Here is a 22,968-nt window from a genome sequence, read left to right as displayed (position 1 = left end):
CGGCAACTACGGGAAAAAGGTAGAATCCATGTGAGTATCGAAAAATTGTCCTGACGAGTACCGAAAAAGGGTCGAATGAGTGTGAGTACCGAAAAATAGTAGAATCCGGGAGAGTACCGGGAAAAGGTAGTATCCGTGCGAGTATCGAAAAACTGTCCCGACGATTACAAAAAAATGGTCGAATCAATGTGAGTACCGAAAAATGATAGAATCCGGGCGAGTACCGAGAAAAGGTAGAATCCGTGCGAATATCGAAAAATTGTCCCGGCGATTACAAAAAACTGGTCGAATCAATGTGAGTACCGAAAAATAATAGAATCCGGGCGAGTACCGGGAAAAGGTAGAATCCATGCGAGTATCGAAAAATTGTCCTGTCGAATACCGGAAAAGGCTCGAATCAGTGTGAGTATCGAAAAATAGTAGAATCCGGGAGACTACCGGGAAAAGGTAGAATCCGTGCGAGTCTCGAAAAACTGTCCCGGCGATTACAAAAAAATGGTCGAATCAATGTGAGTACCGAAAAATAATAGAATCCGGGCAACTGCGGGAAAAAGGTAGAATCCATGAGAGTATCGAAAAATTGTCCTGACGAGTACCGGAAAAGGGTCGAATGAGTGTGAGTACCGAAAAATAGTAGAATCCGGGAGAGTACCGGGAAAAGGTAGAATCCGTGCGAGTATCGAAAAACTGTCCCAGCGATTACAAAAAAATGGTCGAATCAATGTGAGTACCGAAAAATAATAGAATCTGGGCGAGTACCGGGAAAAGGAAGAATCCATGCGAGTATCGAAAAATTGTCCTGTCGAATACCGGAAAATGCTCGAATCAGTGTGAGTACCGAAAAATAGTAGAATCCGGGAGAGTACCGGGAAAAGGTAGTATCCGTGCGAGTATCGAAAAACTGTCCCGACGATTACAAAAAAATGGTCGAATCAATGTGAGTACCGAAAAATGATAGAATCCGGGCGAGTACCGAGAAAAGGTAGAATCCGTGCGAGTATCGAAAAATTGTCCTGTCGAATACCGGAAAAGGCTCGAATCAGTGTGAGTATCGAAAAATAGTAGAATCCGGGAGACTACCGGGAAAAGGTAGAATACGTGCGAGTCTCGAAAAACTGTCCCGGCGATTACAAAAAAAATGATCGAATCAATGTGAGTACCGAAAAATAATAGAATCCGGGCGAGTACCGGGAAAAGGAAGAATCCATGCGAGTATCGAAAAATTGTCCTATCGAATACCGGAAAAGGCTCGAATCAGTGTGAGTACCGAAAAATAGTAGAATCCGGGAGACTACCGGGAAAAGGTAGAATCCGTGCGAGTCTCGAAAAACTGTCCCGGCGATTACAAAAAAATAGTCGAATCAATGTGAGTACCGAAAAATAATAGAATCCGGGCGAGTACCGGGAAAAGGAAGACTCCATGCGAGTATCGAAAAATTGTCCTGTTGAGTACCGGAAAAGGCTCGAATCAGTGTTAGTACCGAAAAATAGTAGAATCCGGGAGACTACCGGGAAAAGGTAGAATCCGTGCGAGTCTCGAAAAACTGTCCCGGCGATTACAAAAAAATGGTCGAATCAATTTGAGTACCGAAAAATAGTAGAATCCAGGCAACTACGGGAAAAAGGTAGAATCCATGTGAGTATCGAAAAATTGTCCTGACGAGTACCGGAAAAGGGTCGAATGAGTGTGAGTACCGAAAAATAGTAGAATCCGGGAGAGTACCGGGAAAAGGTAGAATCCGTGCGAGTATCGAAAAATTGTCCCAGCGATTACAAAAAAATGGCCGAATCAATGTGAGTACCGAAAAATAATAGAATCCGGGCGAGTACCGGGAAAAGGAAGAATCCATGCGAGTATCGAAAAATTGTCCTGTCGAATACCGGAAAAGGCTCGAATCAGTGTGAGTATCGAAAAATAGTAGAATCCGGGAGACTACCGGGAAAAGGTAGAATCCGTGCGAGTCTCGAAAAACTGTCCCGACGATTACAAAAAAATGATCGAATCAATGTGAGTACCGAAAAATAATAGAATCCGGGCGAGTACCGGGAAAAGGAAGAATCCATGCGAGTATCGAAAAATTGTCCTATCGAATACCGGAAAAGGCTCGAATCAGTGTGAGTACCGAAAAATAGTAGAATCCGGGAGACTACCGGGAAAAGGTAGAATCCGTGCGAGTCTCAAAAAACTGTCCCGGCGATTACAAAAAAATAGTCGAATTAATGTGAGTACCGAAAAATAATAGAATCCGGGCGAGTACCGGGAAAAGGAAGACTCCATGCGAGTATCGAAAAATTGTCCTGTCGAGTACCGGAAAAGGCTCGAATCAGTGTTAGTACCGAAAAATAGTAGAATCCGGGAGACTACCGGGAAAAGGTAGTATCCGTGCGAGTCTCGAAAAACTGTCCCGGCGATTACAAAAAAATGGTCGAATCAATGTGAGTACCGAAAAATAGTAGAATCCAGGCAACTACGGGAAAAAGGTAGAATCCATGTGAGTATCGAAAAATTGTCCTGACGAGTACCGGAAAAGGGTCGAATGAGTGTGAGTACCGAAAAATAGTAGAATCCGGGAGAGTACCGGGAAAAGGTAGAATCCGTGCGAGTATCGAAAAACTGTCCCAGCGATTACAAAAAAATGGTCGAATCAATGTGAGTACCGAAAAATAATAGAATCCGGGCGAGTACCGGGAAAAGGAAGAATCCATGCGAGTATCGAAAAATTGTCCTATCGAATACCGGAAAAGGATCGAATCAGTGTGAGTACCGAAAAATAGTAGAATCCGAGAGACTACCGGGAAAAGGTAGAATCCGTGCGAGTCTCGAAAAACTGTCCCGGCGATTACAAAAAAATAGTCGAATCAATGTGAGTACCGAAAAATAATAGAATCCGGGCGAGTACCGGGAAAAGGAAGAATCCATGCGAGTATCGAAAAATTGTCCTATCGAATACCGGAAAAGGCTCGAATCAGTGTGAGTACCGAAAAATAGTAGAATCCGGGAGACTACCGGGAAAAGGTAGAATCCGTGCGAGTCTCGAAAAACTGTCCCGGCGATTACAAAAAAATGGTCGAATCAATGTGAGTACCGAAAAATAATAGAATCCGGGCGAGTACCGGGAAAAGGAAGACTCCATGCGAGTATCGAAAAATTGTCCTGTCGAGTACCGGAAAAGGCTCGAATCAGTGTTAGTACCGAAAAATAGTAGAATCCGGGAGACTACCGGGAAAAGGTAGAATCCGTGCGAGTCTCGAAAAACTGTCCCGGCGATTACAAAAAAATGGTCGAATCAATGTGAGTACCGAAAAATAATAGAATCCGGGCGAGTACCGGGAAAAGGAAGAATCCATGCGAGTATCGAAAAATTGTCCTGTCGAATACCGGAAAAGGCTCGAATCAGTGTGAGTATCGAAAAATAGTAGAATCCGGGAGACTACCGGGAAAAGGTAGAATCCGTGCGAGTCTCGAAAAACTGTCCCGGCGATTACAAAAAAATGATCGAATCAATGTGAGTACCGAAAAATAATAGAATCCGGGCGAGTACCGGGAAAAGGAAGAATCCATGCGAGTATCGAAAAATTGTCCTATCGAATACCGGAAAAGGCTCGAATCAGTGTGAGTACCGAAAAATAGTAGAATCCGGGAGACTACCGGGAAAAGGTAGAATCCGTGCGAGTCTCGAAAAACTGTCCCGGCGATTACAAAAAAATAGTCGAATCAATGTGAGTACCGAAAAATAATAGAATCCGGGCGAGTACCGGGAAAAGGAAGACTCCATGCGAGTATCGAAAAATTGTCCTGTCGAGTACCGGAAAAGGCTCGAATCAGTGTTAGTACCGAAAAATAGTAGAATCCGGGAGACTACCGGGAAAAGGTAGAATCCGTGCGAGTCTCGAAAAACTGTCCCGGCGATTACAAAAAAATGGTCGAATCAATGTGAGTACCGAAAAATAATAGAATCCGGGCGAGTACCGGGAAAAGGAAGACTCCATGCGAGTATCGAAAAATTGTCCTGTCGAGTACCGGAAAAGGCTCGAATCAGTGTTAGTACCGAAAAATAGTAGAATCCGGGAGACTACCGGGAAAAGGTAGAATCCGTGCGAGTCTCGAAAAACTGTCCCGGCGATTACAAAAAAATGGTCGAATCAATGTGAGTACCGAAAAATAATAGAATCCGGGCGAGTACCGGGAAAAGGAAGAATCCATGCGAGTATCGAAAAATTGTCCTGTCGAATACCGGAAAAGGCTCGAATCAGTGTGAGTATCGAAAAATAGTAGAATCCGGGAGACTACCGGGAAAAGGTAGAATCCGTGCGAGTCTCGAAAAACTGTCCCGGCGATTACAAAAAAATGATCGAATCAATGTGAGTACCGAAAAATAATAGAATCCGGGCGAGTACCGGGAAAAGGAAGAATCCATGCGAGTATCGAAAAATTGTCCTATCGAATACCGGAAAAGGCTCGAATCAGTGTGAGTACCGAAAAATAGTAGAATCCGGGAGACTACCGGGAAAAGGTAGAATCCGTGCGAGTCTCGAAAAACTGTCCCGGCGATTACAAAAAAATAGTCGAATCAATGTGAGTACCGAAAAATAATAGAATCCAGGCGAGTACCGGGAAAAGGAAGACTCCATGCGAGTAACGAAAAATTGTCCTGTCGAGTACCGGAAAAGGCTCGAATCAGTGTTAGTACCGAAAAATAGTAGAATCCGGGAGACTACCGGGAAAAGGTAGAATCCGTGCGAGTCTCGAAAAACTGTCCCGGCGATTACAAAAAAATGGTCGAATCAATGTGAGTACCGAAAAATAATAGAATCCAGGCAACTACGGGAAAAAGGTAGAATCCATGTGAGTATCGAAAAATTGTCCTGACGAGTACCGAAAAAGGGTCGAATGAGTGTGAGTACCGAAAAATAGTAGAATCCGGGAGAGTACCGGGAAAAGGTAGTATCCGTGCGAGTATCGAAAAACTGTCCCGACGATTACAAAAAAATGGTCGAATCAATGTGAGTACCGAAAAATGATAGAATCCGGGCGAGTACCGAGAAAAGGTAGAATCCGTGCGAATATCGAAAAATTGTCCCGGCGATTACAAAAAACTGGTCGAATCAATGTGAGTACCGAAAAATAATAGAATCCGGGCGAGTACCGGGAAAAGGTAGAATCCATGCGAGTATCGAAAAATTGTCCTGTCGAATACCGGAAAAGGCTCGAATCAGTGTGAGTATCGAAAAATAGTAGAATCCGGGAGACTACCGGGAAAAGGTAGAATCCGTGCGAGTCTCGAAAAACTGTCCCGGCGATTACAAAAAAATGGTCGAATCAATGTGAGTACCGAAAAATAATAGAATCCGGGCAACTGCGGGAAAAAGGTAGAATCCATGAGAGTATCGAAAAATTGTCCTGACGAGTACCGGAAAAGGGTCGAATGAGTGTGAGTACCGAAAAATAGTAGAATCCGGGAGAGTACCGGGAAAAGGTAGAATCCATGCGAGTATCGAAAAACTGTCCCAGCGATTACAAAAAAATGGTCGAATCAATGTGAGTACCGAAAAATAATAGAATCTGGGCGAGTACCGGGAAAAGGAAGAATCCATGCGAGTATCGAAAAATTGTCCTGTCGAATACCGGAAAATGCTCGAATCAGTGTGAGTACCGAAAAATAGTAGAATCCGGGAGAGTACCGGGAAAAGGTAGTATCCGTGCGAGTATCGAAAAACTGTCCCGACGATTACAAAAAAATGGTCGAATCAATGTGAGTACCGAAAAATGATAGAATCCGGGCGAGTACCGAGAAAAGGTAGAATCCGTGCGAGTATCGAAAAATTGTCCTGTCGAATACCGGAAAAGGCTCGAATCAGTGTGAGTATCGAAAAATAGTAGAATCCGGGAGACTACCGGGAAAAGGTAGAATACGTGCGAGTCTCGAAAAACTGTCCCGGCGATTACAAAAAAAATGATCGAATCAATGTGAGTACCGAAAAATAATAGAATCCGGGCGAGTACCGGGAAAAGGAAGAATCCATGCGAGTATCGAAAAATTGTCCTATCGAATACCGGAAAAGGCTCGAATCAGTGTGAGTACCGAAAAATAGTAGAATCCGGGAGACTACCGGGAAAAGGTAGAATCCGTGCGAGTCTCGAAAAACTGTCCCGGCGATTACAAAAAAATAGTCGAATCAATGTGAGTACCGAAAAATAATAGAATCCGGGCGAGTACCGGGAAAAGGAAGACTCCATGCGTGTATCGAAAAATTGTCCTGTTGAGTACCGGAAAAGGCTCGAATCAGTGTTAGTACCGAAAAATAGTAGAATCCGGGAGACTACCGGGAAAAGGTAGAATCCGTGCGAGTCTCGAAAAACTGTCCCGGCGATTACAAAAAAATGGTCGAATCAATTTGAGTACCGAAAAATAGTAGAATCCAGGCAACTACGGGAAAAAGGTAGAATCCATGTGAGTATCGAAAAATTGTCCTGACGAGTACCGGAAAAGGGTCGAATGAGTGTGAGTACCGAAAAATAGTAGAATCCGGGAGAGTACCGGGAAAAGGTAGAATCCGTGCGAGTATCGAAAAATTGTCCCAGCGATTACAAAAAAATGGTCGAATCAATGTGAGTACCGAAAAATAATAGAATCCGGGCGAGTACCGGGAAAAGGAAGAATCCATGCGAGTATCGAAAAATTGTCCTGTCGAATACCGGAAAAGGCTCGAATCAGTGTGAGTATCGAAAAATAGTAGAATCCGGGAGACTACCGGGAAAAGGTAGAATCCGTGCGAGTCTCGAAAAACTGTCCCGACGATTACAAAAAAATGATCGAATCAATGTGAGTACCGAAAAATAATAGAATCCGGGCGAGTACCGGGAAAAGGAAGAATCCATGCGAGTATCGAAAAATTGTCCTATCGAATACCGGAAAAGGCTCGAATCAGTGTGAGTACCGAAAAATAGTAGAATCCGGGAGACTACCGGGAAAAGGTAGAATCCGTGCGAGTCTCAAAAAACTGTCCCGGCGATTACAAAAAAATAGTCGAATTAATGTGAGTACCGAAAAATAATAGAATCCGGGCGAGTACCGGGAAAAGGAAGACTCCATGCGAGTATCGAAAAATTGTCCTGTCGAGTACCGGAAAAGGCTCGAATCAGTGTTAGTACCGAAAAATAGTAGAATCCGGGAGACTACCGGGAAAAGGTAGTATCCGTGCGAGTCTCGAAAAACTGTCCCGGCGATTACAAAAAAATGGTCGAATCAATGTGAGTACCGAAAAATAGTAGAATCCAGGCAACTACGGGAAAAAGGTAGAATCCATGTGAGTATCGAAAAATTGTCCTGACGAGTACCGGAAAAGGGTCGAATGAGTGTGAGTACCGAAAAATAGTAGAATCCGGGAGAGTACCGGGAAAAGGTAGAATCCGTGCGAGTATCGAAAAACTGTCCCAGCGATTACAAAAAAATGGTCGAATCAATGTGAGTACCGAAAAATAATAGAATCCGGGCGAGTACCGGGAAAAGGAAGAATCCATGCGAGTATCGAAAAATTGTCCTATCGAATACCGGAAAAGGATCGAATCAGTGTGAGTACCGAAAAATAGTAGAATCCGGGAGACTACCGGGAAAAGGTAGAATCCGTGCGAGTCTCGAAAAACTGTCCCGGCGATTACAAAAAAATGGTCGAATCAATGTGAGTACCGAAAAATAATAGAATCCAGGCAACTACGGGAAAAAGGTAGAATCCATGTGAGTATCGAAAAATTGTCCTGACGAGTACCGGAAAAGGGTCGAATGAGTGTGAGTACCGAAAAATAGTAGAATCCGGGAGACTACCGGGAAAAGGTAGAATCCGTGCGAGTATCGAAAAACTGTCCCGACGATTACAAAAAAATAGTCGAATCAATGTGAGTACCGAAAAATAATAGAATCCGGGCGAGTACCGGGAAAAGGAAGACTCCATGCGAGTATCGAAAAATTGTCCTGTCGAGTACCGGAAAAGGCTCGAATCAGTGTGAGTACCGGGAAAAGGTAGAATCCGTGCGAGTCTCGAAAAACTGTCCCGGCGATTACAAAAAAATGGTCGAATCAATGTGAGTACCGAAAAATAATAGAATCTGGGCGAGTACCGGGAAAAGGAAGAATCCATGTGAGTATCGAAAAATTGTCCTGACGAGTACCGGAAAAGGGTCGAATGAGTGTGTGTACCGAAAAATTGTAGAATCCGGGAGAGTACCGGGAAAAGGTAGTATCCGTGCGAGTATCGAAAAACTGTCCCGACGATTACAAAAAAATGGTCGAATCAATGTGAGTACCGAAAAATGATAGAATCCGGGCGAGTACCGAGAAAAGGTAGAATCCGTGCGAATATCGAAAAATTGTCCCGGCGATTACAAAAAAATGGTCGAATCAATGTGAGTACCGAAAAATAATAGAATCCGGGCGAGTACCGGGAAAAGGAAGACTCCATGCGAGTATCGAAAAATTGTCCTGTCGAGTACCGGAAAAGGCTCGAATCAGTGTTAGTACCGAAAAATAGTAGAATCCGGGAGACTACCGGGAAAAGGTAGTATCCGTGCGAGTCTCGAAAAACTGTCCCGGCGATTACAAAAAAATGGTCGAATCAATGTGAGTACCGAAAAATGATAGAATCCGGGCGAGTACCGAGAAAAGGTAGAATCCGTGCGAGTCTCGAAAAACTGTCCCGACGATTACAAAAAAATGATCGAATCAATGTGAGTACCGAAAAATAATAGAATCCGGGCGAGTACCGGGAAAAGGAAGAATCCATGCGAGTATCGAAAAATTGTCCTATCGAATACCGGAAAAGGCTCGAATCAGTGTGAGTACCGAAAAATAGTAGAATCCGGGAGACTACCGGGAAAAGGTAGAATCCGTGCGAGTCTCAAAAAACTGTCCCGGCGATTACAAAAAAATAGTCGAATTAATGTGAGTACCGAAAAATAATAGAATCCGGGCGAGTACCGGGAAAAGGAAGACTCCATGCGAGTATCGAAAAATTGTCCTGTCGAGTACCGGAAAAGGCTCGAATCAGTGTTAGTACCGAAAAATAGTAGAATCCGGGAGACTACCGGGAAAAGGTAGTATCCGTGCGAGTCTCGAAAAACTGTCCCGGCGATTACAAAAAAATGGTCGAATCAATGTGAGTACCGAAAAATAGTAGAATCCAGGCAACTACGGGAAAAAGGTAGAATCCATGTGAGTATCGAAAAATTGTCCTGACGAGTACCGGAAAAGGGTCGAATGAGTGTGAGTACCGAAAAATAGTAGAATCCGGGAGAGTACCGGGAAAAGGTAGAATCCGTGCGAGTATCGAAAAACTGTCCCAGCGATTACAAAAAAATGGTCGAATCAATGTGAGTACCGAAAAATAATAGAATCCGGGCGAGTACCGGGAAAAGGAAGAATCCATGCGAGTATCGAAAAATTGTCCTATCGAATACCGGAAAAGGCTCGAATCAGTGTGAGTACCGAAAAATAGTAGAATCCGGGAGACTACCGGGAAAAGGTAGAATCCGTGCGAGTCTCGAAAAACTGTCCCGGCGATTACAAAAAAATGGTCGAATCAATGTGAGTACCGAAAAATAATAGAATCCGGGCAACTACGGGAAAAAGGTAGAATCCATGAGAGTATCGAAAAATTGTCCTGACGAGTACCGGAAAAGGGTCGAATGAGTGTGAGTACCGAAAAATAGTAGAATCCGGAAGAGTACCGGGAAAAGGAAGAATCCGTGCGAGTATGGAAAAACTGTCCCGGCGATTACAAAAAAATGGTCGAATCAATGTGAGTACCGAAAAATAATAGAATCCGGGCGAGTACCGGGAAAAGGAAGAATCCATGCGAGTATCGAAAAATTGTCCTATCGAATACCGGAAAAGGCTCGAATCAGTGTGAGTATCGAAAAATAGTAGAATCCGGGAGACTACCGGGAAAAGGTAGAATCCGTGCGAGTCACGAAAAACTGTCCCGGCGATTACAAAAAAATGGTCGAATCAATGTGAGTACCTAAAAATAATAGAATCCGGGCAACTACGGGAAAAAGGTAGAATCCATGAGAGTATCGAAAAATTGCCCTGACGAGTACCGGAAAAGGGTCGAATGAGTGTGAGTACCGAAAAATAGTAGAATCCGGAAGAGTACCGGGAAAAGGAAGAATCCGTGCGAGTATGGAAAAACTGTCCCGGCGATTACAAAAAAATGGTCGAATCAATGTGAGTACCGAAAAATAATAGAATCCGGGCGAGTACCGGGAAAAGGAAGAATGCATGCGAGTATCGAAAAATTGTCCTGTCGAATACCGGAAAAGGCTCGAATCAGTGTGAGTATCGAAAAATAGTAGAATCCGGGAGACTACCGGGAAAAGGTAGAATCCGTGCGAGTCTCGAAAAACTGTCCCGGCGATTACAAAAAAATGGTCGAATCAATGTGAGTACCGAAAAATAATAGAATCCGGGCAACTACGGGAAAAAGGAAGAATCCATGAGAGTATCGAAAAATTGTCCTGACGAGTACCGGAAAAGGGTCGAATGACTATGAGTACCGAAAAATAGTAGAATCCGGGAGAGTACCGGGAAAAGGTAGAATCCGTGCGAGTATCGAAAAACTGTCCCAGCGATTACAAAAAAATGGTCGAATCAATGTGAGTACCGAAAAATAATAGAATCCGGGCGAGTACCGGGAAAAGGAAGAATCCATGCGAGTATCGAAAAATTGTCCTATCGAATACCGGAAAAGGCTCGAATCATTGTGAGTACCGAAAAATAGTAGAATCCGGGCGACTACCGGGAAAAGGTAGAATCCGTGCGAGTCTCGAAAAACTGTCCCGGCGATTACAAAAAAATGGTCGAATCAATGTGAGTACCGAAAAATAATAGAATCCGGGCAACTACGGGAAAAAGGAAGAATCCATGAGAGTATCGAAAAATTGTCCTGACGAGTACCGGAAAAGGGTCGAATGAGTGTGAGTACCGAAAAATTGTAGAATCCGGGAGAGTACCGGGAAAAGGTAGAATCCGTGCGAGTATCGAAAAACTGTCCCAGCGATTACAAAAAAATGGTCGAATCAATGTGAGTACCGAAAAATAATAGAATCCGGGCGAGTACCGGGAAAAGGAAGAATCCATGCGAGTATCGAAAAATTGTCCTATCGAATACCGGAAAAGGCTCGAATCATTGTGAGTACCGAAAAATAGTAGAATCCGGGCGACTACCGGGAGAAGGTAGAATCCGTGCGAGTCTCGAAAAACTGTCCCGGCGATTACAAAAAAATGGTCGAATCAATGTGAGTACCGAAAAATAATAGAATCCGGGCAACTACGGGAAAAAGGAAGAATCCATGAGAGTATCGAAAAATTGTCCTGACGAGTACCGGAAAAGGGTCGAATGAGTGTGAGTACCGAAAAATTGTAGAATCCGGGAGAGTACCGGGAAAAGGTAGAATCCGTGCGAGTATCGAAAAACTGTCCCAGCGATTACAAAAAAATGGTCGAATCAATGTGAGTACCGAAAAATAATAGAATCCGGGCGAGTACCGGGAAAAGGAAGAATCCATGCGAGTATCGAAAAATTGTCCTATCGAATACCGGAAAAGGCTCGAATCAGTGTGAGTACCGAAAAATAGTAGAATCCGGGAGACTACCGGGAAAAGGTAGAATCCGTGCGAGTCTCGAAAAACTGTCCCGGCGATTACAAAAAAATGGTCGAATCAATGTGAGTACCGAAAAATAATAGAATCCGGGCAACTACGGGAAAAAGGTAGAATCCATGAGAGTATCGAAAAATTGTCCTGACGAGTACCGGAAAAGGGTCGAATGAGTGTGAGTACCGAAAAATAGTAGAATCCGGAAGAGTACCGGGAAAAGGAAGAATCCGTGCGAGTATGGAAAAACTGTCCCGGCGATTACAAAAAAATGGTCGAATCAATGTGAGTACCGAAAAATAATAGAATCCGGGCGAGTACCGGGAAAAGGAAGAATGCATGCGAGTATCGAAAAATTGTCCTGTCGAATACCGGAAAAGGCTCGAATCAGTGTGAGTATCGAAAAATAGTAGAATCCGGGAGACTACCGGGAAAAGGTAGAATCCGTGCGAGTCTCGAAAAACTGTCCCGGCGATTACAAAAAAATGGTCGAATCAATGTGAGTACCGAAAAATAATAGAATCCGGGCAACTACGGGAAAAAGGAAGAATCCATGAGAGTATCGAAAAATTGTCCTGACGAGTACCGGAAAAGGGTCGAATGACTATGAGTACCGAAAAATAGTAGAATCCGGGAGAGTACCGGGAAAAGGTAGAATCCGTGCGAGTATCGAAAAACTGTCCCAGCGATTACAAAAAAATGGTCGAATCAATGTGAGTACCGAAAAATAATAGAATCCGGGCGAGTACCGGGAAAAGGAAGAATCCATGCGAGTATCGAAAAATTGTCCTATCGAATACCGGAAAAGGCTCGAATCATTGTGAGTACCGAAAAATAGTAGAATCCGGGCGACTACCGGGAAAAGGTAGAATCCGTGCGAGTCTCGAAAAACTGTCCCGGCGATTACAAAAAAATGGTCGAATCAATGTGAGTACCGAAAAATAATAGAATCCGGGCAACTACGGGAAAAAGGAAGAATCCATGAGAGTATCGAAAAATTGTCCTGACGAGTACCGGAAAAGGGTCGAATGAGTGTGAGTACCGAAAAATTGTAGAATCCGGGAGAGTACCGGGAAAAGGTAGAATCCGTGCGAGTATCGAAAAACTGTCCCAGCGATTACAAAAAAATGGTCGAATCAATGTGAGTACCGAAAAATAATAGAATCCGGGCGAGTACCGGGAAAAGGAAGAATCCATGCGAGTATCGAAAAATTGTCCTATCGAATACCGGAAAAGGCTCGAATCAGTGTGAGTACCGAAAAATAGTAGAATCCGGGAGACTACCGGGAAAAGGTAGAATCCGTGCGAGTCTCGAAAAACTGTCCCGGCGATTACAAAAAAATGGTCGAATCAATGTGAGTACCGAAAAATAATAGAATCCGGGCAACTACGGGAAAAAGGTAGAATCCATGAGAGTATCGAAAAATTGTCCTGACGAGTACCGGAAAAGGGTCGAATGAGTGTGAGTACCGAAAAATAGTAGAATCCGGAAGAGTACCGGGAAAAGGAAGAATCCGTGCGAGTATGGAAAAACTGTCCCGGCGATTACAAAAAAATGGTCGAATCAATGTGAGTACCGAAAAATAATAGAATCCGGGCGAGTACCGGGAAAAGGAAGAATCCATGCGAGTATCGAAAAATTGTCCTGTCGAATACCGGAAAAGGCTCGAATCAGTGTGAGTATCGAAAAATAGTAGAATCCGGGAGACTACCGGGAAAAGGTAGAATCCGTGCGAGTCTCGAAAAACTGTCCCGGCGATTACAAAAAAATGGTCGAATCAATGTGAGTACCGAAAAATAATAGAATCCGGGCAACTACGGGAAAAAGGTAGAATCCATGAGAGTATCGAAAAATTGTCCTGACGAGTACCGGAAAAGGGTCGAATGAGTGTGAGTACCGAAAAATAGTAGAATCCGGAAGAGTACCGGGAAAAGGAAGAATCCGTGCGAGTATGGAAAAACTGTCCCGGCGATTACAAAAAAATGGTCGAATCAATGTGAGTACCGAAAAATAATAGAATCCGGGCGAGTACCGGGAAAAGGAAGAATCCATGCGAGTATCGAAAAATTGTCCTATCGAATACCGGAAAAGGCTCGAATCAGTGTGAGTATCGAAAAATAGTAGAATCCGGGAGACTACCGGGAAAAGGTAGAATCCGTGCGAGTCACGAAAAACTGTCCCGGCGATTACAAAAAAATGGTCGAATCAATGTGAGTACCGAAAAATAATAGAATCCGGGCGAGTACCGGGAAAAGGAAGAATCCATGCGAGTATCGAAAAATTGTCCTGTCGAATACCGGAAAAGGCTCGAATCAGTGTGAGTATCGAAAAATAGTAGAATCCGGGAGACTACCGGGAAAAGGTAGAATCCGTGCGAGTCTCGAAAAACTGTCCCGACGATTACAAAAAAATGATCGAATCAATGTGAGTACCGAAAAATAATAGAATCCGGGCGAGTACCGGGAAAAGGAAGAATCCATGCGAGTATCGAAAAATTGTCCTATCGAATACCGGAAAAGGCTCGAATCATTGTGAGTACCGAAAAATAGTAGAATCCGGAAGAGTACCGGGAAAAGGAAGAATCCGTGCGAGTATGGAAAAACTGTCCCGGCGATTACAAAAAAATGGTCGAATCAATGTGAGTACCGAAAAATAATAGAATCCGGGCGAGTACCGGGAAAAGGAAGAATCCATGCGAGTATCGAAAAATTGTCCTGTCGAATACCGGAAAAGGCTCGAATCAGTGTGAGTATCGAAAAATAGTAGAATCCGGGAGACTACCGGGAAAAGGTAGAATCCGTGCGAGTCTCGAAAAACTGTCCCGGCGATTACAAAAAAATGGTCGAATCAATGTGAGTACCGAAAAATAATAGAATCCGGGCAACTACGGGAAAAAGGAAGAATCCATGAGAGTATCGAAAAATTGTCCTGACGAGTACCGGAAAAGGGTCGAATGAGTGTGAGTACCGAAAAATAGTAGAATCCGGGAGAGTACCGGGAAAAGGTAGAATCCGTGCGAGTATCGAAAAACTGTCCCAGCGATTACAAAAAAATGGTCGAATCAATGTGAGTACCGAAAAATAATAGAATCCGGGCGAGTACCGGGAAAAGGAAGAATCCATGCGAGTATCGAAAAATTGTCCTATCGAATACCGGAAATGGCTCGAATCAGTGTGAGTACCGAAAAATAGTAGAATCCGGGCGACTACCGGGAAAAGGTAGAATCCGTGCGAGTCTCGAAAAACTGTCCCGGCGATTACAAAAAAATGGTCGAATCAATGTGGGTACCGAAAAATAATAGAATCCGGGCAACTACGGGAAAAAGGTAGAATCCATGAGAGTATCGAAAAATTGTCCTGACGAGTACCGGAAAAGGGTCGAATGAGTGTGAGTACCGAAAAATAGTAGAATCCGGAAGAGTACCGGGAAAAGGAAGAATCCGTGCGAGTATGGAAAAACTGTCCCGGCGATTACAAAAAAATGGTCGAATCAATGTGAGTACCGAAAAATAATAGAATCCGGGCGAGTACCGGGAAAAGGAAGAATCCATGCGAGTATCGAAAAATTGTCCTGTCGAATACCGGAAAAGGCTCGAATCAGTGTGAGTATCGAAAAATAGTAGAATCCGGGAGACTACCGGGAAAAGGTAGAATCCGTGCGAGTCTCGAAAAACTGTCCCGGCGATTACAAAAAAATGGTCGAATCAATGTGAGTACCGAAAAATAATAGAATCCGGGCAACTACGGGAAAAAGGAAGAATCCATGAGAGTATCGAAAAATTGTCCTGACGAGTACCGGAAAAGGGTCGAATGAGTGTGAGTACCGAAAAATAGTAGAATCCGGGAGAGTACCGGGAAAAGGTAGAATCCGTGCGAGTATCGAAAAACTGTCCCAGCGATTACAAAAAAATGGTCGAATCAATGTGAGTACCGAAAAATAATAGAATCCGGGCGAGTACCGGGAAAAGGAAGAATCCATGCGAGTATCGAAAAATTGTCCTATCGAATACCGGAAAAGGCTCGAATCAGTGTGAGTACCGAAAAATAGTAGAATCCGGGCGACTACCGGGAAAAGGTAGAATCCGTGCGAGTCTCGAAAAACTGTCCCGGCGATTACAAAAAAATGGTCGAATCAATGTGGGTACCGAAAAATAATAGAATCCGGGCAACTACGGGAAAAAGGTAGAATCCATGAGAGTATCGAAAAATTGTCCTGACGAGTACCGGAAAAGGGTCGAATGAGTGTGAGTACCGAAAAATAGTAGAATCCGGAAGAGTACCGGGAAAAGGAAGAATCCGTGCGAGTATGGAAAAACTGTCCCGGCGATTACAAAAAAATGGTCGAATCAATGTGAGTACCGAAAAATAATAGAATCCGGGCGAGTACCGGGAAAAGGAAGAATCCATGCGAGTATCGAAAAATTGTCCTATCGAATACCGGAAAAGGCTCGAATCAGTGTGAGTATCGAAAAATAGTAGAATCCGGGAGACTACCGGGAAAAGGTAGAATCCGTGCGAGTCACGAAAAACTGTCCCGGCGATTACAAAAAAATGGTCGAATCAATGTGAGTACCGAAAAATAATAGAATCCGGGCGAGTACCGGGAAAAGGAAGAATCCATGCGAGTATCGAAAAATTGTCCTGTCGAATACCGGAAAAGGCTCGAATCAGTGTGAGTATCGAAAAATAGTAGAATCCGGGAGACTACCGGGAAAAGGTAGAATCCGTGCGAGTCTCGAAAAACTGTCCCGACGATTACAAAAAAATGATCGAATCAATGTGAGTACCGAAAAATAATAGAATCCGGGCGAGTACCGGGAAAAGGAAGAATCCATGCGAGTATCGAAAAATTGTCCTATCGAATACCGGAAAAGGCTCGAATCATTGTGAGTACCGAAAAATAGTAGAATCCGGAAGAGTACCGGGAAAAGGAAGAATCCGTGCGAGTATGGAAAAACTGTCCCGGCGATTACAAAAAAATGGTCGAATCAATGTGAGTACCGAAAAATAATAGAATCCGGGCGAGTACCGGGAAAAGGAAGAATCCATGCGAGTATCGAAAAATTGTCCTGTCGAATACCGGAAAAGGCTCGAATCAGTGTGAGTATCGAAAAATAGTAGAATCCGGGAGACTACCGGGAAAAGGTAGAATCCGTGCGAGTCTCGAAAAACTGTCCCGGCGATTACAAAAAAATGGTCGAATCAATGTGAGTACCGAAAAATAATAGAATCCGGGCAACTACGGGAAAAAGGAAGAATCCATGAGAGTATCGAAAAATTGTCCTGACGAGTACCGGAAAAGGGTCGAATGAGTGTGAGTACCGAAAAATAGTAGAATCCGGGAGAGTACCGGGAAAAGGTAGAATCCGTGCGAGTATTGAAAAACTGTCCCAGCGATTACAAAAAAATGGTCGAATCAATGTGAGTACCGAAAAATAATAGAATCCGGGCGAGTACCGGGAAAAGGAAGAATCCATGCGAGTATCGAAAAATTGTCCTATCGAATACCGGAAATGGCTCGAATCAGTGTGAGTACCGAAAAATAGTAGAATCCGGGCGACTACCGGGAAAAGGTAGAATCCGTGCGAGTCTCGAAAAACTGTCCCGGCGATTACAAAAAAATGGTCGAATCAATGTGGGTACCGAAAAATAATAGAATCCGGGCAACTACGGGAAAAAGGTAGAATCCATGAGAGTATCGAAAAATTGTCCTGACGAGTACCGGAAAAGGGTCGAATGAGTGTGAGTACCGAAAAATAGTAGAATCCGGAAGAGTACCGGGAAAAGGAAGAATCCGTGCGAGTATGGAAAAACTGTCCCGGCGATTACAAAAAAATGGTCGAATCAATGTGAGTACCGAAAAATAATAGAATCCGGGCGAGTACCGGGAAAAGGAAGAATCCATGCGAGTATCGAAAAATTGTCCTGTCGAATACCGGAAAAGGCTCGAATCAGTGTGAGTATCGAAAAATAGTAGAATCCGGGAGACTACCGGGAAAAGGTAGAATCCGTGCGAGTCTCGAAAAACTGTCCCGGCGATTACAAAAAAATGGTCGAATCAATGTGAGTACCGAAAAATAATAGAATCCGGGCAACTACGGGAAAAAGGAAGAATCCATGAGAGTATCGAAAAATTGTCCTGACGAGTACCGGAAAAGGGTCGAATGAGTGTGAGTACCGAAAAATAGTAGAATCCGGGAGAGTACCGGGAAAAGGTAGAATCCGTGCGAGTATCGAAAAACTGTCCCAGCGATTACAAAAAAATGGTCGAATCAATGTGAGTACCGAAAAATAATAGAATCCGGGCGAGTACCGGGAAAAGGAAGAATCCATGCGAGTATCGAAAAATTGTCCTATCGAATACCGGAAAAGGCTCGAATCAGTGTGAGTACCGAAAAATAGTAGAATCCGGGCGACTACCGGGAAAAGGTAGAATCCGTGCGAGTCTCGAAAAACTGTCCCGGCGATTACAAAAAAATGGTCGAATCAATGTGGGTACCGAAAAATAATAGAATCCGGGCAACTACGGGAAAAAGGTAGAATCCATGAGAGTATCGAAAAATTGTCCTGACGAGTACCGGAAAAGGGTCGAATGAGTGTGAGTACCGAAAAATAGTAGAATCCGGAAGAGTACCGGGAAAAGGAAGAATCCGTGCGAGTATGGAAAAACTGTCCCGGCGATTACAAAAAAATGGTCGAATCAATGTGAGTACCGAAAAATAATAGAATCCGGGCGAGTACCGGGAAAAGGAAGAATCCATGCGAGTATCGAAAAATTGTCCTGTCGAATACCGGAAAAGGCTCGAATCAGTGTGAGTATCGAAAAATAGTAGAATCCGGGAGACTACCGGGAAAAGGTAGAATCCGTGCGAGTCTCGAAAAACTGTCCCGGCGATTACAAAAAAATGGTCGAATCAATGTGAGTACCGAAAAATAATAGAATCCGGGCAACTACGGGAAAAAGGAAGAATCCATGAGAGTATCGAAAAATTGTCCTGACGAGTACCGGAAAAGGGTCGAATGAGTGTGAGTACCGAAAAATAGTAGAATCCGGGAGAGTACCGGGAAAAGGTAGAATCCGTGCGAGTATCGAAAAACTGTCCCAGCGATTACAAAAAAATGGTCGAATCAATGTGAGTACCGAAAAATAGTAGAATCCGGGAGAGTACCGGGAAAAGGTAGAATCCGTGCGATTATCGAAAAACTGTCCCAGCGATTACAAAAAAATGGTCGAATCAATGTGAGTACCGAGAAATAATAGAATCCGGGCGAGTACCGGGAAAAGGAAGAATCCATGCGAGTATCGAAAAATTGTCCTATCGAATACCGGAAAAGGCTCGAATCAGTGTGAGTACCGAAAAATAGTAGAATCCGGGAGACTACCGGGAAAAGGTAGAATCCATGCGAGTCTCGAAAAACTGTCCCGGCGATTACAAAAAAATGGTTGAATCAATGTGAGTACCGAAAAATAATAGAATCCAGGCAACTACGGGAAAAAGGAAGAATCCATGTGAGTATCGAAAAATTGTCCTGACGAGTACCGGAAAAGGGTCGAATGAGTGTGAGTACCGAAAAATAGTAGAATCCGGGAGAGTACCGGGAAAAGGTAGTATCCGTGCGAGTATCGAAAAACTGTCCCGACGATTACAAAAAAATGGTCGAATCAATGTGAGTACCGAAAAATGATAGAATCCGGGCGAGTACCGAGAAAAGGTAGAATCCGTGCGAGTATCGAAAAATTGTCCTGTCGAATACCGGAAAAGGCTCGAATCAGTGTGAGTATCGAAAAATAGTAGAATCCGGGAGACTACCGGGAAAAGGTAGAATCCGTGCGAGTCTCGAAAAACTGTCCCGGCGATTACAAAAAAATGGTCGAATCAATGTGAGTACCGAAAAATAATAGAATCCGGCCAAGTACCGGGAAAAGGTAGAATCCATGCGAGTATCGAAAAAATGTCCTGTCGAGTATCGGAAAAGGCTCGAATCAGTGTGAGTACCGAAAAATAGTAGAATCCGGGAGACTACCGGGAAAAGATAGAATCCGTGCGAGTATTGAAAAACTGTCCCGGCGATTACAAAAAAATGGTCGAATCAATGTGAGTACCGAAAAATAATAGAATCCGGGCGAGTACCGGGAAAAGGTAGAATCCATGCGAGTATCGAAAAATTGTCCTGACGAGTACCGGAGAAGGGTCGAATCAGTGTGAGTACCAAAAAATAGTAGAATCCGGAAGAGTACCGGGAAAAGGAAGAATTCGTGCGAGTATTGAAAAACTATCCCGGCGATTACAAAAAAATGGTCGAATCAATGTGAGTACCGAAAAACAATAGAATCCGGGCGAGTACGGGAAAAGGTAGAATACATGCGAGTATCGAAAAATTGTCTTGACGAGCACCGGACAAGGGTCGAATTAGTGTGAGTACCAAAAAATAGTAGAATCCGGAAGAGTACCGAGAAAAGGTAGAATCCGCGCGAATATCGAAAAATTGTCCCAGCGATTACAAAAAAATGGTCGAATCAATGTGAGTACCGAAAAATAATAGAATCCGGGCGAGTACCGGGAAAAGGAAGAATCCATGCGAGTATCGAAAAATTGTCCTGTCGAGTACCGGAAAAGGCTCGAATCAGTGTGAGTACTGAAAAATTGTAGAATCTGGGAGACTATCGGGAAAAGATAGAATCCGTTCGAGTATCGAAAAACTGTCCCGGCGATTACAAAAAAATGGTCGAATCAATGTGAGTACCGAAAAACAATAGAATCCGGGCAAGTACGGGAAAAAGGTAGAATCCATGAGAGTATCGAAAAATTGTCCTGACGAGTACCGGAAAAGGGTCGAATCAAAGTGAATACCGAAAAATAGTAGAATTCGGAAGAGTACTGGGAAAAGGTAGAATCCGTGCAAGCATCGAAAAACTGTCCCGGAGATTAGTAAAAAATGGTTGAATCAATGTGAGTACCGAAAAATGATAGAATCCGGGCGAGTACCGGGAAAAGGTAGATTCCATGCGAGTATCGAACAATTGTCCTGACGAGTACCGAAGAAGGGTCGACTCAGTGTGAGTACCAAAATATAGTAGAATCCGGAAGAGTACAAGGAAAAGGAAGAATCCGTGCGAGTATTGAAAAACTGTCCCGGCGATTACAAAAAAATGGTCGAATCAATGTGAGAACCGAAAAATAATAGAATCCGGGCGAGTACCGGGAAAAGGTAGAATCCATGCGAGTATCGAAAAATTGTCCTGACGAGCACCGGAGAAGGGTCGAATCAGTGTGAGTACCAAAAAATAGTAGAATCCGGAAGAGTACTGGGAAAAGGTAGAATCCGTGCAAGTATCGAAAAACTGTCTCGGAGATTAGTAAAAAATGGTTGAATCAATGTCAGTACCGAAAAATGATAGAATCCGGGCAACTACGGGAAAAAGGTAGAATCCATGAGAGTATCGAAAAATTGTCCTGACGAGTACCGGAAAAGGGTCGAATCAGTGTGAGTACCGAAAAATAGTAGAATCCGAGAGAGTATCGGGAAAAGGTAGAATCCGTGCGACTATTGAAAAACTGTCCCGGCGATTACAAAAAAATGATCGAATCAATGTGAGTACCGAAAAATAATAGAATCCGGGCGAGTTCCGGGAAAAGGTAGAATCCATGCGAGTATCGAAAAATTGTCCCGACGAGTAACGGAGAAGGGTCGAATCAGTGTGAGTACCAAAAAATAGTAGAATCCGGAAGAGTACCGGGAAAAGGAAGAATCCGTGCGAGTATTGAAAAACTTTCTTGGCGATTACAAAAAATTGGTCGAATCAATGTGAGTACCGAAAAATGATAGAATCCGGGCGAGTACCGGGAAAAGGTAGAATCCATGCGAGTATTTAAAAATTGTCCTAACGAGTACCGGAGAATGGTGGAATCAGTGTGAGTACCAAAACGTAGTAGAATCCGGAAGAGTACCGGGAAAAGGAAGAATCCGTGCGAGTATTGAAAAACTTTCCCGGCGATTATAAAAAAATAGTCGAATCAATGTGAGTACCGAAAAATAATAGAATCCGGGCGAGTACCGGGAAAAGGTAGAATCATGCGAGTATTGAAAAATTGTCCTGACGAGTACCGGAGAAGGGTCGAATCAGTGTGAGTACCAAAAAATAGTAGAATCCGGAAGAGTACCGGGAAAAGGAAGAATCCGTGCGAGTATTGAAAAACTTTCCCGGCGATTACAAAAAAATGGTCGAATCAATGTGAGTACCGAAAAATAATAGAATCCGGGCGAGTACCAGGAAAAGGAAGTATCCGTGCGAGTATCGAAAAATTGTCCTGTCGAGTACCGGAAAAGGCTCGAATTAGTGTGAGTTCCGAAAAATAGTAGAATCTGGGAGACTACCGGGAAAAGGTAGAATCCGTGCGAGTATCGAAAACCAATCCCGGCTATTACAAAAAAATGGTCGAATCAATGTGAGTACCGAAAAATAATAGAATCCGGGCGAGTACCAGGAAAAGGAAGTATCCATTCGAGTATAGAAAAATTGTCTTGTCGAGTACCGGAAAAGACTCGAATCAGTGTGAGTACCGAAAAATAGTAGAATCTGGGAGACTACCGGGAAAAGATAGAATCCGTGCGAGTATCGAAAACCAGTCCCGGCTATTACTAAAAAATGGTCGAATCAATGTGAGTACCGAAAAATGATAGAATCCGGGCGAGTACCGGGAAAAGGTAGAATCCATGCGAGTATCGAAAAATTGTCCTGACGAGTACCGGAAAAGGGTCGAATCAGTGTGAGTACCGAAAAATAGTAGAATCCGGGAGAGTACTCGGAAAAGGTAGAATCCGTGCGAGTATCGAAAACCAGTCCCGGCAATTACAAAAAAATGGTCGAATCAATGTGAGTTCCGAAAAATGATAGAATCCGGGCGAGTACCGGGAAAAGGTAGAATCCATGCGAGTATTGAAAAATTGTCCTGACGAGTACCGGAGAAGGGTCGAATCAGTGTGAGTACCAAAAAATAGTAGAATCCGGAAGAGTACCGGGAAAAGGAAGAATCCGTGCGAGTATTGAAAAACTTTCCCGGCGATTACAAAAAAATGGTCGAATCAATGTGAGTACCGAAAAATGATAGAATCCGGGCGAGTACCGGGAAAACGTAGAATCCATGCGAGTATCGAAAAATTGTCCTGTCGAGTACCGGAAAGGCTCGAATCAGTGTGAGTACCGAAAAATAGTAGAATCCGGGTGAGTACTGGGAAAAGGTAGAATCCGTGCGAGTATCGAAAACCAATCCCGGGTATTACAAAAAAATGGTCGAATCAATGTCCGTACCGAAAAATAA

The sequence above is a fragment of the Vitis vinifera genome, chromosome 4, assembly GCF_030704535.1.
Source record: "Vitis vinifera cultivar Pinot Noir 40024 chromosome 4, ASM3070453v1".
Taxonomy (NCBI): Eukaryota; Viridiplantae; Streptophyta; class Magnoliopsida; order Vitales; family Vitaceae; genus Vitis; species Vitis vinifera.
The sequence above is the reverse complement of the archived record's forward strand: the minus strand, read 5'-3'. Positions refer to the sequence as shown.